Here is a 17,272-nt window from a genome sequence, read left to right on the forward strand (position 1 = left end):
CACCACATTGGGGGAGGCAAATCGAATCAAAGCCCAATTAGTGGAACAACCCCTATTGGGGAGCTCAATTTGCAACATGTCGTCAGAGGTGATCGACAATAGCCAGGGAACCGAGGCCCATATTCGGAGGAGAGATGTTCTATTTAGGAACTGACTAATATCGGAGGTATTGATCTCCAGCCTTACCGAAGAGCCAAGCCTCAACTGTGCCTCAACCCTGGCACCAGTGGACAAACAGTATGGGCCAAGCTCAGATGTAACATTTAGTGAGGTGGGGAGGGAAGTCCTGTGGGATGTTCCAACCCTGGGGTGTGGGGCAGTCTCGGGTACGGAGGATTTTACATCCGACACCCAGTTAGAAAATACTCCCCCCAGTTCATTTCCCAGGGGGGCCTGTGGGCCAGCTGTTCTAGGTCTAACACAGGGGGGCTTCAGAGCCCCGTCCCCAGACCACCAGACACATTACCTAGTGGCAGCCTTGTACTCACAGGGTTGGGGGGCAGGAGGGTAGCAGGCCTAGGATGTGCCCACTTATCCATAGGGCCAAGGAGGGACACAGTGCGTTTGGTTCTCTCGCTCAGTACCCTAGAAATCACTTCAGTGGCCTTTTCAGCTCGCTTGATATTACTCGAGGGGGACAACACCCGCACCCCAGAGGGAGGGCAAGTAGGTAGGTTAGGCCTATCTGAGTCGTTCCCCCAGCACTCCCTTCGTTGTGGTCTGGGCTTGCGAGCTGGTGGGGTAGCTTCCATCATCGATATCTCAGCACATAGGTCCTCTAATGCATCCTTCTCCATTCCTGCTGTGATCCTGGGACCTCCAGGTCACATCTGAATCGTCAGAGACCACCACCCTATCCCCCATTTCAGCCAAAACTTCCCTGCGGGACCCTCTACTAAGGTATCCGGTACCATTTCAGAAACCCCGGCCAAATAATTGTCTGGCGCTAGATGTTCATAGGCGGTGGAGGGCATCTTTTGGGGTGGAGTTGAAGTTGCGTAGGTCGCCCTGTTAGGGTCCGACAATGTAACCATCATGGTGTGCAAAGGGCGAACAGGGCTTCAACCTTTGCCATCAACTCAGTCAACAGATTGGAGTAAACATCAACCCCACCAACACCCGTTGTTGCAGGCAGTTGCATGGGGCCTTGAGTGGTGCCACCGGATCCCAATGCCCTCTCTTGGACAGACACCAAAGCCTCCAAATTGGGAGTAGCAGACAAATTAGGGGACTGAGTGGCATCTCGTGTGGGCAATTATGGGCCCAAGGAATTATGTTGTATAGTCTTGCAAAGTGTCCACAAAGGCCTGTTGTTGTTTTAAGATTGGGAGGAGTAGGACAGTTGCGAGTCTGGGTCGGCATCAGGATCCAGCCCCTCATTGTATCGTTGTAATTTAGCCCAGTGTCCACACGGTAGTCAGGTAGAACAGAGTTGGTAGGGGCAGTGTGCTTCAAAAAGTTAGTTGTGAAACTCCCAATACCAGGCAAAAACCCTGAGATCCTTGACTGGGGTGTTAGTCACACTTGGCCCTGGGAAACCTGCTTCTTTCTTCCCTTTTTTCTTTAAGGGGCATCCCTTTGCGTTTTCCTCGCATTACAGGTAGTGTCACTGCGCATGCCCAACCTCCATGTTGACTTGGGTTTCATTGCCAGTAGGGTTTAGAAGCCTGAGGACCAGCTGGAGTAGCACCAACAACTGTGCGGATCGATCATAGTTATAGTAGGCTAAAATGGGACAGGTCCGGGGGTATATCTCAGTCACTCGTAAATCAGTGAGTCAGGGCTTATCCACCTACGGAGCGGCTGATTATACCAGCGATAACGTTGCTACTTAGACAATTGTACAATGAGATGTATACATGCCAACCCTCCCGATTTAGGCGGGAGACTCCCGTTTTTTCAGTGAAAAACACTGCTATGTACTTTCCACAATGCATTCCTATGGGGAAATTGTTCTCTTCCGATTTCTCTGAAGAAATCTACCTCCCAGGTGCCTCGGAATGTTGGCATGTATGGAGATGGTAAATGTGCTTACTGTTAATGTTTATCGCCAGTAGCACTCGTTGTCAGCACGTCGGGTTCCTTAGCTATTGAGCCGTCTGCGTATGGCAGTCAGTTGCATGCAGTCCCGACTTTCGGCAGGGCTAGCAGGGGGCAGGCTCACCGCCAACTCCTACGCCCCACACAAACACAGAAACACACTGTAGCACACTTGGAACGAAAAACCGCAGCGTTTCCCAACACAATAACGTTGTATTTATGTTTGCGGTCGCTTCAAAAGCGACCGCAAACATAAATACAACGTTTTTAAAGCTGCGGTTTTATTTCTAAGTTTTCCGGGCTCCTCCAGCCCAGAAAACTTAGAAAAAAAACGCAGCTAGTGCTTATTTTTTGTAAAAAAAATAAATAGCACTTACCGAGATTCAGCTGCAGCTTTCCTGCTCTGGTCTCCGGTCCGCGTCCTCCGAGTCCCGGCACTAATGAAGGGAAAACCACCCAGTGGTAGACTTTGTTTACTACAGCTGGCTGGCTTTTCCTACATTAGTGCCGCAAAAGCAAAAGCCAGCACAGGAGGGCCTCCATTTCACAAAATGGCGGCGCCCCTGTGCTTGCTTTTTCGAATTTTGAGCTTGAATAGCTCAAAATTTTACATAGGAAGTTTTAAAACGGAGGATGCTAGAATTATTTTTTTAATGTGGCCTATCTATTTTTGAAATAAAATTCTTTACTAGACCATGCCTTTAATAACAAATGGTTTAAAAATAAATGGCTTGTACCAAAGGTAAAACTTGTATTGCCACCTGTAGTCTTAATTATGTGTAGTAGTCCCTAAGGGCACTGCACAGGATTCTGCCTAACACAGTAGCCTTAGGAATTGCTGCGGGCATGCGAGGAGCGTAGAGGTGAATCGCTGTGATGGAGAAAGCTTGATGTAATTCTTCTAAGCACTACTGAAGACTTAAATCTGATGTGCAAGTGTGTGAAATACTCCAAACATAAACATAGTTCGCCATAAAAAGCAAACGTTGTACTAACAAGAGTTGACATGAAAAAGCAAATCAAGGTGGGCGAGGGAGGGTTCTGGAGGGGGGTTTAAAAACACAGTGATTGTGTTGCAAGCCGGCCAAGCTAAAGGGCCTCACAAAGAATATAATGAAAATAGAATATCACTAGAGTGATATGTCGTGTAGAAAATAAGTCAACAGACAGAGTGGAGCCCAGAGCAGAGTCTGTTTCCGAAGGGTCACAGATGAGGGCTGAAATATGGGGATAGGAAAAGAGGCCAGTAGTAGGAAATGAAAACACGAGGACATGCTAACAAGACCAATGCCAGGCATTTTGAAAAGCTTTCATAAGAGACTAAACATGGCTACTAAGGGGTTCTTAATTACCCACCTTATGCTATCTCCCCAAAACTTTAATGAGCATGGTAATGAACCCGATTGGAAGGAAGAAAGAATCGAAAAGGGGATAAAAGTGAATCCCCACAAGCATTCCTTTAAGAGAGTGAAAAACGTGAGTGTGCTTGCTGTTCGGATATATCGCAATGCATGCACAAACTTACTTGTATGAATGTCAGCCAATAAGAAAATCCATAGAAAGGACGCGTGGGCCAGTCATGCAAAAGAGCCAAGAAAAAGTACCTAAATAAATAGAAAAACAAATGGAAGTAAATGAGCCATAACACAAAGCAGGAATCCAATCAGAGATTGATTTACCATGTACGTTATAAAACATAAAAGACAGTCTGATCAGATTTTGAAGAAGAGAGTAGAAAAAGACCCTCAAGGACCGATTAATGGAGATATTTGCAGAGAGAATCGTAACTTTGCGTGCCATTCTGTGTGCAAACCCCCTTCATCGATTCATGGCATCGACACTGCAGGAGTTTTCCTGACTTTGCTGGGACTTCACGCAGGCCTGGCATGTCTCTGCGAGCGGTCGAGCGCCTTGCTTGAGACTCCTTGCAGAGTGTGGTCCGGGCCTACGCAGAGACCCACCTAGGAGGTGGAACATGCAGAATGAGGAAGAACAAGGGAAAATGTGGGCGTGTTGAGGGACGGTCCACGACTCATGCTCAGTCCACTGCAAATCCAACCAAATTAATGGATTTCAACATGCAACCTCGCGTTGGGAAAAGTCACACGCAAACCCAGTGATCCATCCGCCACATGATAGCAGGTGTAAAGGTGAACGCACAAAGGATCCAATGCTTATAAAGCATGCAACGCACATCAAACTAACGTTGGACAGCTACGATGAACCCCGCAATAGCAGGAGCTATGTACATGGGCAATGAAGGATGAGGAAGATGCCCAGGGCCTGGATTTTCGCACAACACACCACAATGTTCGGGATGCCTGATGATCAGGCGCATGGTAGTTACTTGTCCGCCCCCCCCCCGTTATCTTAGAACTTGTCAGGGAGTGGGCGCCAGGCCTAGCATCACCCACCATCTTCTCCCAGGCACTCAACCACCTTGAAAAAGTGCTGACTGTTAGGGAGAATTCTCCAAATGTGCTAATTTCCCTTACCTTTTGAGACCCCAGCAACTTTGCTGGATTTCTAGGATTTGATTTTTTTACCTGGGAAGAGTGAGAGTCTTTTTTTCCCACTCTTCCATGTATTTTGATGTGTGTTTTACTTTTGTGTTCTTTGGTTCTGGAGTTTTAAAACAACTCCATAGGCAACATCTGTTTCTGTGTGTCACACAGCACCTTCAATGCAGTGGTACAAGGATGTCTTTCAGACTTCCCAAGGTTTAAATACCTTCTCTGGGACTGACTACTGTCTGCCAGAGCATGTAAAGTTAAATTGACTTTGCTAGTCTCTTTAAATTTACTGACCCAGCACACACTATCTTCCTATAGAGTGCTGCAGGGGTTGCCTAGCTTCCCCTGAGTCAAAACACTCATGTAACAGTCAAATGTTACCCTTTCCTACTTTAAATGGCTGGTGGCAATGGTTTAGATCAAACTACCATGATTTTTCCCAACCGCGAACAATGGTAGCTAAAAATCGGGTCACCCATGTTTTTCAATATGGCGCCCAAGACCTATCTGTAAAAACAGACTCCGTCGACTTTTTTCGCCATTTCTTTTAGGAAAGGTCCTTCTTGTGTTTGTCTCTGCGTGCCAAACCAGGTTTGGTCCCTTTGTTCGTTGGCCTTTGGTGGGCTTCAGTGCTGAAGCCCTCCTCAGGTGCCAGGGTGTCTGGGGTGGACAGGATGTGAGGGAGGTGCCCGAAACTCCCTGTGCTTAGTCTCCTAGGAGACCTGAATGCACTCTGGTGTGATTGGCCGACAGGCTGTCCAGCAAGGACAGCCATCCTTCTGTGTGAGTCGACCACTGGAACGAAAGAACCGAAGATGAGCTGAAGGAAGAGGACTGCTGCAACTCCTGGACGACCGGTGAAGCCCTGCTGCAGTTCCGAATTGCCTGAAAATCCATCGACAGAGAAGCCCTTCAAGGTTAACTTCTTCCCTTGAGTCTGGTGGGAACGACCAACTCGCAAGCCACCTGGACACCGTCCCCATCTGGTCGAATTTTCATCAGAGTGCTGTTGAAAACCGGATATCCAGATTTAAGGAAACCAGCTCATGGACTTCAAGGCACTCACACCTTAAACCAACGACTTGCTAAGCTTGTGGCCTCATCCCTGGGCAGTGCAGGAACCTCCCAATGTCCTCCTTCTTGTCCCCACGACTGAAACCCAGGAACAGCGAGATCTGCTCGAACTGCCAGGAACAACTGCCTCAGCTACAGCTCTTCTTCACTAACAAGGTACTGTGCAAACGCGGTCTGTAAATTTTTTCGCCCATCGTGAAAGTTTGTGGAACTTTCCTCAACTTCGAAGGCTTGTCCTTCCCTAAACATTCGTCAAACTTTTTGCCTAGCCAAATGCTTCTAAATTCTGTGGCAAAGACTTAACCGTTTACTACCAGATCTGTGCTATCCTATACAAAGACTCTGAATAATTGACTTTGGCCCAGGCCTATGAACTGAATTGCTGGTTGTAGTTTACTGAAACCCTTTGCCCTGCCTATTCAAGTGTTTGTGCTATTTATTCTTATAACTTTGTCCTTTTAACCCTTTATTAAGTATCTGAAGTGCCATTTTGCTCGCACCTCAGGGGAGCTGAACTTGTTCAGTAACTTATTGGTTGTGTATTTGTAGTATATTAAGTGTGTGATATTGTGCTGCTCTTGCTGGTGTAATGTTTTCAAAATAACTGTAAATAAATGTATATTCTTTTACCAAGAAACCTTGAGTAAGTGTATATTTGAATCACTGTATTTGTTGGTCCTTTGTGTAACTTATTCAACTGCTCACTAAACTCTTGAGATAAGTCTGGCTGCTCAGCCACTGCTACCACATAACTGTGTAGTACAGGCTTGTACCAAAGGTGAAATTGTACTGACACTTGTAGTCTTAATTGCAAGTAGTGTTCCCAAAGGGTACTGCATATGATTCTGCTTAACACTGACTGCACTACATTTCTTGGCCTCTGGCTCCTTCCAGCATACCACGGCTATAGTTGGTGGGATATCGCAGGCCACCCAATTCTGCTGTCTCCTCCAGGTATTGGCCTGCCTAACAGCATGTGCGTGTGTGCGCATGCACATATGTATGCCCAGAGCACTGGAGGAAAGGCAGTTTAGTGCGACATCTGTTCATTGGACATGCGCTGGTATTTGCAGTGTCTGTAGTTGTACAGTTTTGCAAACCGTTCCCATCCAATGTCACTTGAAGGTTAAATGTGCTTGGACGGCAAGGGTGCCAGATGAGGATGTGGTGCTCATGTGAGGTGCACGCATGATGGACAGTATGTTGTGTGGACCATTGCAATATCTGGCTATCCACCCTCAACATCTGGAGGCGACAAGTTCCTATGGATATTTGGCAGAGTCAAGTTGCTGGCATTATCATTTCGGTGACATGGATGTGATCTGTCATGGCGCTGCATGTGTACTCTGAGTTGATGTGTGCACATTGCCATGTGTATGTGCTTGGGGCTATGGTATACTCCCATGTGCCTCTGCAATTGATGCATGTATCTGTTGCATGCTCAGAGGTCAGGCTATGAGGGAGGCATAGGGAGGCATGTTGTTTTATGTGTGGACAGATGCCAAGCAGGTGTTGGCATGGCCATGCTGTGAGTGGTGTAATCGTGAGTGTCTTCTGTGGGCCAACATTCCACTGTGTATTTTGTCACCAATATGTACACAGCGGTACCCTCGCCCATCTGTGCTCCCATGCATTCCTTGTTTGGCCAACCTACCAGTTGACTCCCTGCCCACCCGTTTGCCCCTGTGGCATGTCTCCGGTAGCAACGCAGCAGGTTGCAGATGGGTCACGTTGCCTTTGCCATTGTACCATGTCATATCTCTTGGTATGTGTCTACGCACTGGCCTCTTTTGTTGTGTTTACATGTGAATGTGTCATGACTGTGGTCATAATTGAACCAGGATTGTTGTGCCTGTTTGAATGGGAATTGCATGTCCATGTGTGTGAGTGTGGATGTTGCTGGTTGTACCATAGTCACTTCATGTTACTGTAAGTATTGTGTATGCCACACAGGCTTTGACACTGTACACTGACGTCAGTGTTCTACGTCTCCTTTACTGCAGTTGCTGCAGATGGGGAAGAGCGCTGAAGATCGTAGAAGCGGGGACCATTCCACCAGGCCCCAGCCACTACCCTATGACAGCTCATCTTTAGGGATTAATATGGCTGACGTAGCGCCAGGACCATCGGGCGTTGCTGCTGAGGGTGAGTCCCAGGAGGTGAAGATGGCAGGGGACTCTTCAGCAGTGGCGGGACAGGGTGAAGCCACACAGGGGCCATCCACGGGGGAAGACAGCCTGGAGTCATCCAGGTTGACGGAGGTGGTGGCAGAGGAGGTAGCCGTTGTAGCCCAGCCCATGGGGTCAGGTGGGGGTGTCGAGGTGGGTGTTCATACTGCAACCCTGTCCCAACTGTGGAGGTACCTGTTCAACGTCCTGTCCCTGGGCCATTGTATGTAGCAGTGCACACCTTCCAGGATGCCTCCACCCAGACCAGGATCCCCTTACCAGCTAATGTGTCCATCAGGGATCAGGTGCTGCCCTAGGTGGCTGGCCTCACAAGGCAGGCCATAGCCATTCGTGATGATGGACAGACTACTTGTGGTATGCTTGCCCATCATCACAATGAGCTGTGCCATCTCATAGCTTTGCTGGCAACAGGCCTGTTCTCGGGTGGGCTCCATGGGCTGTTCACTGCCATTACCCCCTCCTTGGCTTCCTCCTCTGTGCACCAGTTGTCCTCCAGGGTGCCTTCCAGACCTATATACATATGTGCCCCCATACCTCTGGTTTTGAATCTCATTATATCAATGTTCTTGTTGCCTCTGGATCCTGGATAGATGTCTTTAGCCAAGGCAGCAGTAGATATCCTAAGTCACATGTATGGAATATGAAATTAATTGGGTAACTGGGTATGGGAGATGTTTGAGGTACAATCATCTAATGTTCACATTTGGCGTGCTTGCCACAGACAATTATACATTCCTACTCACAGCCTTATCTGCTGCCAAAGATCTTAAATGTGCAGCTTACAACATGACATGTGAAAAACGATTTGCAAATGGCGAGCATTTGCTTCAGAAGCAAGGTTATGTGCTGAGGGACGGGACAGGGAATGAAGTAGATACTTCTTGGGAGGATAGCTCAGGGGCAACGCGCTCGTCTTGGAAGCAAGATGACACGGGGCAACACAGGTTCGATCCCTGGGTCCGCGCTTAGAAACCTCTGGGTATTAAGCACAATATAAATTACCAATTATAATTATACCTCTTCTACGGGTAAAGCATGCCTTTTGTTTTTCCAGGTCAATCAGGCAGGGCTCTGCTCATATTTGTAGGGCCAGTGCTTTTAACTAGCGTCAAGCCAGCCACCTGTCCCAAGCCAGCCCCAGGGTGTCTTGCTTGCTCACCTCTAGTGTCAGCTTTGGGTAGATGCAGAGCAGTGCTAATCCTGTATTCATTTCTAGTAGGGTTGATCTGTTTCGCAATGTGATTTAACAGGAACATCAGGTCTCATGTGACCGCTCATGAAGTCACCTGCTTCATTCTGGGGACCAGCAAGATGGTTCATCAGGTCACCAGGCACCACTGCGTACAAGTAGATTTTGGTATGGAGAGGATCCCCTGGTCATCCCCTTTTGGTACCTGTCACATGGCAGTAGACATTCACAGTGCTGCACCACTGGCAGCCCTTAGTATTCTAGACCCCCACCACCCGTTAACCCAGCAGACAGGACAGTTGTAACAGCTTTAACCCTGTCCAAAGCTCTTTGTGATTCTTTGCAGGGTAATACTGGTGTACTCCGTTCCCACCATAGAGGGCGTATGGCATCCCATGAGCACACTAACAACAGCAACACTGAGAAATATATCTTTACCTTTAAGGGAAATTATTTCTCTGCCCTCATCCATGGGAACTAGTTTGGACATCATACATTTGCAAGCCTGCTGCGAACTATGTGGTTTGGTGGATACAATGTTGCCAGTTTGTAACTACTCGAATTCTGAGATTTCAGCACACAAACACAAGAACCTCGAAAACAATAACCATAAAAGAAGTAAAAACGTTAAAAACAGTATGATATTTAATACAAGAATCCAAAATTGTCAAAGGTTGCAAAACAGTCATAAAAGCACCATTTGTCTTAATCTTCCTTTAGCAGCTCCCCTCTTATTCTCAGAGAGGATTTTAGGAATCCCTACACTGTCCATGCTATTACTGGAGTCGCTGCTTTTTACCAAAAGTCGAAGGCTGGTTTGCATTGTCTAAAGTTCAAAGAATTGGGAAGTGTGATTAAATAGTGCTGATGGGGATTTGCATAATCCAGGCAAAAGAACAGCATATGTAACAGTTCTTCCTTTGATGCGTTATATATTCGGCAGCTCTGATTAAATATTGTTTTCCCGCTCCATGACAAATAAGAATGTCATGCATCCTTTTAACAGGTTTTACAAGTTCCAAGTGATCACTTTCCACATTACTTCGTAAGTACAGCTCGGAAATGATACTACCTTCCAAAAACAACCTTTACAGGCCTGTGGCATTGTAAAAATAGGAAGTGAAATTCCCCACCTGGAAGGATCACATGATAAAAGACATCCAAGGAATTTGTAGTACACTTTTCTAACTCCCCACAAGGTAGGCCAAACTTTCTTTGGACATTACTGCCTTACCATTTGATCATACCCTTAGCCAGAATCGAACCAGTTCCAGTCTTAGATCGTCCTCTAAACATGGAGCATTTAACTCCTTGTGTATGCATAATTAGGGATTGAGGAGGGTAAACCCAAAATGTGTTTCATAAATGAGTTTTCCACTATAGTTAGAGGTAGAATGTTGCTAAAACCCCTTATGCTCTCCTCATATAAAGCAAGGGCATTTGGCTAAGCATTATAGACTCGGAGCATCATTGATAGGGGTTACACTTTATAGTTTGGTAAACCTCTTTATGCCCCCATTAGCTAGAAGCCTGTTTTACAATGTGCACGTTACCATTGAAGTCAGGGAAAAATGAAATCCCGAAGTGGTCCTAAGAGTCTACGTTAGAAGTTTTTTCCATCTACCAAAAAAGACTGCGATTTTGCCTTTTTGGGCTTACCCCCTGGATTATAGATTGACATTTCAGACTTGTCAGCATTTGTCAGCAGGTCTAAACCATTCATAAATTCAGTATAAGCAGCCAAGAGGATTTGCAAGGAGTGTGGGGTCTTGGCTGAAAAGATAAATGGTGCCAGTACGCAACCCTAGAGAACACCTGATTTGACTGAAAACCAGGGTGTTCAATGCCTGTTATCCACAGAGCGTATACACATCGTACTATCTCGGTGGGGACAAGAAATACTATGGATGAGATTGTTAGGCAGAATCACATGCAGTACCCTTGGGGAACACTACATGCAATGATGACTACAACTGTCAGTACAATTTCACCTTTGGTACAAGCCTGTACTACACAGTTATGTGGTAGCAGTGGCTGAGCAACTAGACCTATCTCACGAGTTGAGTGAGCAGTAGAACAAGTTACACAAAGGACTAACAAATACAGTGATTCAAATATACAAGTACTCAAGGTTTCTTGGTAAACAAATATACATTTATTTACAGTCAGTTTGAAAACATTACACTAGCAAGAGCATCTCAATATCAGATACTAATATACTACAAATACACAACCAATAAGTTCCTAAACAAGTTCAGCTCCACTGAAGTGGTAGCAAAATGGCACTTCAGATATTTTTAATAGGGGTAAAAAGACAAGGTTATAAGAATCAATAGCACAAATACTTGCATAGTCGGGGCAAAGGGTTTCAGTGAACTACAACCAGCAATTCAGTTCATAGGCCTGGCCCAAAGTCAATGGATCAGAGTCTTTGTATAGGATAACACAGTTCTGGTAGTAAACGGTTAAGTCTTTGCCACAGAGTTTAGAAGAATTTGGCTAGGCGAACAGTTAGACGAATGTTTAGGGAAGGACAAGCCTTTGAAGTTGGGAAAGTTCCATGAACTTTCGCAATGGCCGAAAAGATTTCTGGACCGCGTTTGCACAGTACCTTCTAAGTGAAGAAGAGCTGTAGCTGAGGCAGTTGATCCTGGCAGTTCCACCATATCTCGCTGTTCTGGAGCTTCAGTCGTGGGGACAAGAAGGAGGACGTCGGTAGGTTCCTGCACTGCCTAGGGATGAGGCCACAAGCTTAGCAAAACGTCGGTTTAAGGTGTGAGTGCCTTAAAGACCACAAACTGGTATCCTTTCCATTGGCTATCTGGTTTTCCACAGCACTCTGCAGAAAATTCGACCAGGAGGGGACGGTGTCCAGGCGGCTTACGAGTTGGTTGTTCCCACCAAACTCAAGGGAAGAAGTTAACCTTGAAGGGCTTCTCTGTCGATGGAGTTTCAGACAATTCGGACCTGCAGCAGGGCTTCACCGGTCGTCCAGGAGTTGCAGCAGTCCTCGTCCTTCAGCTCATCTTCGGTTCTTTCGTTCCAGTGGTCGACTCTGCTGTCCAAGTCCCAGAGACCTGCTTTTAAACAGTTTTCCCCCATTCATTCCAGTGTGGCTGTCACTCACATAGCAGAGTGACTGTCCTTGCCAGACAGCCAGCTGGCCAATCATGCCAGAGTGCATTCAGGTCTCCTAGGAGACTAAGCACACAGAGTTTCGGGCACCTCCCTCACATCCTGTCCGCCCCAGATACCCTGGCACCAGAGGAGGGCTTCAGCACTAAAGCCTGCCAAAGGTCAACGAAGAAAGGGATCAAACTTGGTTTGGCGCGCAGATACAAACACAAGAAGGACCTTTCCTAAAAGAAATGGCGAAAAAACTTGACCGGAGTCTGTTTTTACAGATAGATCCTGGGCGCCATATTGGAAAAAATGGCTGACCTGATTTTAAGCTACCGTTGTTCATGGTCGGGAAAAATCATGGTAGTTTGATCTAAACCACTGCCACCAGCCATTTAAAGTTGGAAAGGGTAACATTTGACTGTTACATGAGTGTTTTGACTCAGGGGAAGCTAGGCAACCCCTCCAGCACTCTATAGGAAGATAGGGTGTGCTGGTTCTGTAAATTTAAAGAGACTAGTAAAGTCAATTTAACTTTATATGCTCTGGGAGACAGTAGTCAGTCCCAGAGAAGGTATTTAAACCTTGGGAAGTCTGAAAGACATCCCTGTGTCACTGCACTGAAGGTGCTGTGTGACACACAGAAAAAGATGATGCCTATGGAGTTGTTTTGAAACTCCATAACCAAAGAACACAAAAGTAAAACACATTGAGAATGAAAAGTTCAAAGTCCCAAAATATAGCAAAATAGCTGGAGGGCTCTAAGGCATAGGGAATTTAGCACTTGGGTGACAATTCTCTCTAACAGAGATCAATTGGACAATCATTTATTTCGAGACACTGCCATAACTTCGCCCTGTTCACTTCATCGAAACCAGTGCTCAGGTCCATGAGTAACAAGTCAATATTTGCACATAGATAGAATTGGCTGTGATCAAATCAAATTTAAAGCCTGCTCATTTGTACCAACTCCCTCTCAAAACCCCACTTGGTGCCAACTAGGATATGTTCGTCACTCACCCTGTCCTGCAAATGGGCCAGAACCCACTTGTAGAAGATCTTAAACTGGGAGTCTAGGAGGGTGATGGGTCTGGATGCGGCGGGCGATCCTTTACTCCCCTTTTTGAAGATTGGCACTATGATTTCTCGCTACAAAAAGGCTGGGAAAGAACATAGTTTTATCATACTGTTAAAGAAGTAAGTAAGCACTGCAGTCTGAAAATCCTGTAGGGAGGAAACACATCTGAAGGAACGGCATCTGGAGTAGGGCCTTTCCCCAGGCTTGTTTTCATGGGGCCAATAAGATCTTGGAGTAAGCAATCAAACGCCAATGCTCATAAGAGATAGATCCTCCTTATTATCGGTCATTGTACTACCATGATTAACTGATGGGAGAGAGCTTCCATATATGAGCATGTGCCTCTGAACTATTATGACCATATTTTAACTACTACCTACTCCTAATACGATATGGTTATAGATAGCAATCTTTTTACACATACTGCGCATAGTAAGCATATGAATGTCTCATTACTAGCTGAACATTCATGTACTTTTACTTCATATCACTGACATTGGGATCCAGACAGACTATATTATTCGAGACATCACCTCGAGTCTCATTTACATTGATGTAATTGCCATCATGACTACACACGCCATCTTTACGAGTGACATCACACGTTTAACATCATACCTTCATGTATAAATAACATCACAAAATGATGGCCGTGACTTTCACATACGGTACGACCTCGCCAAACACGTCTTTTTATGTTCAGATGTTATGTTTATGTGTGAGAATTCCAGTGAGGGACTGCATATGGTGCTTGTACCTGGTTGAGGACTGGGATTGGTTGTTATCTCTGAGTGTACCTGATGCTGCTTTGTCCTCCTGCCTGTCCAAATGCTCCTTTTCCATCTCCCTTCCCAGTGGGCGTTCCCCAGTGATAAGTCCAAAGGCCACTCCTCCTCACTCCTTATAGGTTTCCCCTGGGTAGATGAATCTAGTCATTTGCCTTTCAATACCTCTTCTTTGCTGATGACACGCACATATTTTTCTTCCTTCCTTTGCCTCAGCCATTCCAGAATGCATCACCAGTTGTCACACAGCTATCTGATATTGAATGACCGTATGCAAAATGGAAGTTGTATTTCTCACAGCATCCAACACCAAACCCACTTTTACATCTCCCATCTCCTTCCCCGCTGACCGCCACGCTCCATCACCCAAGACTTGGAACTGTGGGCTCCTCTTCGACAGCACCCTTAGACTGCATCATATTATCACTACCCCTGCTTCTGCACATGGATGAAAGATTTCCCCCCACTTCCCCATCACAAAGCTATTACTTTTATCTCTACCCTAGTACTCAGCAAACATGACCACTGCTCTAGACTATTCTTTGACCTCCGCCTCTACTCTTTCTCCCCTTTGAACAAAGCCCTCAACTTCACTACATGCATCCTCTTCATTAAGGTACCCAAAACTTGCCCAAACGCCACCTGCCGACAACATGCTAGATGCTATCTATGCACAATTATTTCCTCTTCAAATTCCTACTCCTTTTCTTTGACTCTATCAATGTTCGGGCCCACCAATACCTCACTGACTGCATCTCTCTTTACTCCATCGTTCATTTTCTGAGGTCCTCTCCTACCCCCAAACTACCTGTGTCCCATACTACCCCGGCCACATCTTTCTTTAGCTCTTTCTCTCTACTTTTTCCCCCTCCACTGAAATGCCCTCTTAGCGATCATAGCCAACTAAAATGTGGAACTGTTCCACACCTTACTCAAACACCACCTGCTAGCTAGTGAGGGAGTGTCTATTACCCAATCCACTGTTCACAAGTGACACCCATAACACCCCAGACATTATGTCACTGAGCAATGTAAATATGCCAGAAGGTCTATTGCTTAGATATAGATAACAACACTAGGCCCTGCATGTTCATCCTTATTATATTTGTCCTATTGTTCATTTCCCTGGACTATGTTTCTTGTTTGATCTACTCCACCATCACCAGGCTTACCCACAACTCACTAAGCACAGCATATTGTAAAGTCACCCTCATCCCTGGACTGCCTAAGTAATCTTATACTTTATCCTACGTAATTTGTTTCTGTTCAAACTGATATCCAGACTGACTAAATAAATAAATACAAATCAAACCCGGAGCAAGCCCAAGTCAAGCCAGGACCCCAAAATGCCACTCTAGCTTTCCCTGCTACCCACGTCAGTAGTTAATGGGGCCCCCTTTCTACTTCAAGTACATTTTGACAGGTGGACACAACCCCTGCTTCCGGCCTTAGTCCTGCCTTCCTTTCGATACGGTTTTGATATCAATTTAATATAAATTGTATTTCAAAAAGATATAAAAATGCGTTGATATCGATTTAATGTAAAATTTATATTTGATATCAAGTGGGTATAATTTATATCTGTTTTGATATAAAGTGAATATACATTTTATATAAAAATGATGTAAACACAGGAGGGGCGTGTTGTGTTGCTTGGTCGACTATGGAGGGCAAAGTGAGCTCTGAAGACGGACTGTGAACTTAGGGTTTTGCCGCGTGACATGGAGATGACACAGGAGTGGGTTTGGCCTTTAATGTTATGGGAAGTGGCTATACATTGTATAGAGAAAAGAGATGACGTCATGATTTTATTATGTGAACGCCACGTGTAGTAACATTAAACTTGTATACAGTTTTGAAATAAAATGATCAAGCTATAAATAGGTTTGGGCTGGTTCTAAGGCTATGATGAGGCCGGGGGTGGGGTGGGGGTTACAATCCAGATATATCATTTTTGTGGTAGGGATGGAAAACACGAGCACTCTTTCAGCTTTCTAGGTATTATCAGGCGTGATATTCAGGAAACATCGATTATGAACAGTTACGATGATGGGAAAACACCAACAGGAAGGCCTGTGGGTTCTGAGGATAGTTACACCCTTTATTCTCTTGTGGAGAATGATGAGCTGGAGGCTGCTAAGGACTTGTTGGCGGATTGTGAGTCCGGTGAGCATTGTGAGAACATGGCTACACTCTCTGTCAAACAACAAGTTGCTGCTTAATGTTACAGTTATGGGGCAGTCTGTTGGAGATTGCATTCAAAACAATGTCCCCATAACAACTACTAATTTGGAAATGGCTACCTGGGATGGTGACAATGTGGTTCTGGACCAGCCGCTGGGTGTGGTGTCTGGGTGACCATTCGTGGGTCGATGCGTGCTCTGGAGACAGTGGATATGTGTCTATGGATCTGCAGGCAGATGCGGCCATGACACCGGAGAGTAAACCCATTTCACAGGGGTTGCAGGCAAAAATGCTGGTTCAAGCGCATCGACTATCGGACAGCTTGTTATACGGTGGGTATATTTTAAAGGGAGCGTTTGTATTTTGTAAGGTGTAAGAACTAACCATTGTTAAAACAATGCATCTTTGTTTTGTTTGCAGCCTGTAATCAATAAAGTGGCTGGTGGTGAAGAAAATCAAGCTGTAGTAGAGTCTATCAAAATGTACTGTGTTTTCTGTAAACACAGGAGCAGCATGTTGTGGTGTTGCTCGGTCGACTATGGAGGGCGAAGTGAGCTCTGAAGATCTGAAGACAGGGACTGTGAATTTAGGGTCTTGCAGCCTGACGCAGCGATGACGCAGAAGGGGTTTTGCCCTTAAAGTTATAGGAAGTGGCTATAAATTGTATAGAGAGTATAAATGAAGTCATGATTTTATAATTTTATTGACAGGCTAGAGAGTGTAGATGGATATAGATTGGATATAAAATTATCGAGCTATAAATCGATTTGGGACGGTTTTAGTATTTTAATGCAAATAAAATATAATAAAAATATGTGTTTTAAATGTTAATAAAAAATTGTTGTTTATAATATCTGGTTGTGTCTCTATGCTTAACAGTTATGGGCAAACATGCCCAGGCATGAAGCTGTCGGAAATATATGACAAAGGGTGTTAAGAGCCTGAAGCATCATCTGCAAAACTAAAAAAGTCAACATCTACTTTGTTCTACTTTGTGTTTTAACTTACACCGTGTGATTAAAAATATAGAAACTGTTGGACTATAGCTTCAACGGCTAGTAACATTAAACGTGATTTGATATAGTGTAAATAGGGGTTGG

This window comes from Ambystoma mexicanum, chromosome 10, assembly GCF_040938575.1.
Source record: "Ambystoma mexicanum isolate Mex_15411 chromosome 10, UKY_AmexF1_1, whole genome shotgun sequence".
In the NCBI taxonomy this organism is placed as follows: Eukaryota; Metazoa; Chordata; class Amphibia; order Caudata; family Ambystomatidae; genus Ambystoma; species Ambystoma mexicanum.